The sequence below is a fragment of the Bubalus kerabau genome, chromosome 17 (assembly GCF_029407905.1).
Source record: "Bubalus kerabau isolate K-KA32 ecotype Philippines breed swamp buffalo chromosome 17, PCC_UOA_SB_1v2, whole genome shotgun sequence".
In the NCBI taxonomy this organism is placed as follows: domain Eukaryota; kingdom Metazoa; phylum Chordata; class Mammalia; order Artiodactyla; family Bovidae; genus Bubalus; species Bubalus kerabau.
Window position 1 is genome coordinate 56,887,120 of NC_073640.1, and position 1,768 is coordinate 56,888,887.

A 1,768-nucleotide genomic window follows, 5' to 3' on the forward strand; every position below is an offset into this window, starting at 1 on the left:
TGGGGCTGCGGCGGCGGCGGCGGCGGGGGCGGCGGCGGCTGCGGGGCCGCGGAGGCCGTGAAGAGGCCGTGCACCGCGCCGGCGGCCATCATCCTCATGGTGGGGGGGGGCGGGGGAACGGGGGAGGGGGAGGGGAGGGGATGTGGGAGGGGGAGGGGGCGGCGGCGGCGGGATGGGGGAGGGGGAACCCCGGAGAGGGGAGGAGGGAGGGAGCTGGTTCTGGGGGGCTGACAGAGCCCGGAGAGCGGATGTGAGCGGGACGGGAGGGAAAAGGGGGTCTCGGAGAGGACCCGGAGAGAACTGAGGGGTGGGGTCTGTCGCAAGATCACAGAGGCCGGGGACTGGCCACGCCACTGGAGGGGACGGGACCCCCTTCTTTGCTCCCCGGGCAGAGGGCCGAGCCCCCCAGACCCTGCCCGGGGCGGGGGGCCGGAGGAACGGGGCCGGAGGTAGGAGGCGGAGGCGGCCGCTAGTGGGGACCCGGGGGGCGGCGAGCGCGGGCGGCAGCGGCGGCTGGGCTGGCGGTGGTTGCTGGCCCGAGCATCTTCTTCCCGGAGACTCCCACAGCGGCCTGGCCCCGCCCACCCGCGCAAGGTCACGCCCATGCAGGTCAGGGCCACGCCCTTCGGCGCCCCATTGGTCTGCCCTTGAAGCCTGAACCACGCCCCCTGGGTTGACCACGCCCCTCCCCTCAGGCACAAGAGGGACCAGGCTACAATAAGGACCCTGAGCTCCTCCGCAAGTTCCCCACCCCTCGCCGTAATGAGCGTTTATTGAGCACTTACCGTGTGCCAGGTCCGGTTCTCAGTAAGCACGTCACAAACATTTAACCTTACAGCAACCCACTCTGTGAGGTATTCCTGTTATCTCCATTTTACTGATGAGGAAACTGAGCCTCAGTCACCGGACATCACTTGGTAGCGATAAGAAAGCCTGCTTCATATGTCTCCCCCCCTGACAGCAGGAAATTGTTTCTCAAATCTTTCTTCTCTCACTTGACGAATCAACAAAGTTAACTGCAAGGGCTCAGGGAATTGAGTCAATGGACACCTGACTCAAAACATGGAGCGCTGATCCTAGTACCCAGCTGACAGTTCAGTCGGTAGCACTTAACAAACCTTCCAAATGCCAGGCACTGTCCCCAACACTGGGATACAACAGGGAACGAAACAGTTTTGGCCCTTAAAGAGTAAGTATTACTATACATGGCATTAAGAAAACCTGATTTTCAGATGACAAGATGGAGGCCCAGGAACTTGGAGTGTGTCTTGTCCAAGGGCACACAGGTAGATAGAGGGAAAACTGGGATTAAAGCACAGGACAAGCTTAATTTCAGAGCCCAAAGTCACTGTAAGTAGGGGGCCCTTTCTGAGAATGGATCATTGCTAGTATTCGATTATGTCTGATACATGAAGATTTTCTTCTTCCTGGATTTCTGGTCTCCAAGGATTCTTTTTTCTTCCTAGGTCAGCCAGAGGCAAGATTTGGCTCAGAGGGGGCTTGAATGGGGGTAACTGTGGCATCTGGGGGCCTCCTCCTTCTGCTCCGTCCCACTCCTGTCCCTCCTCTTCCACGCTCTCAGGTCCCCAGGATGAGATGGGGAAGGTAGCAGATGGCCTGGGGTGGATGGGGTGGCCGCCCATCTGTCCCCTCCCCCTGCATTGTCCCCAGAGCCAAGGGGGATGGGAGGGGGTCGTGGTCCACTGCAGTCTGGATCCTCCCCTTCCATCTTCTTGGAGGGAGCTGAGGAGCTGGTTGCCATGGAGAC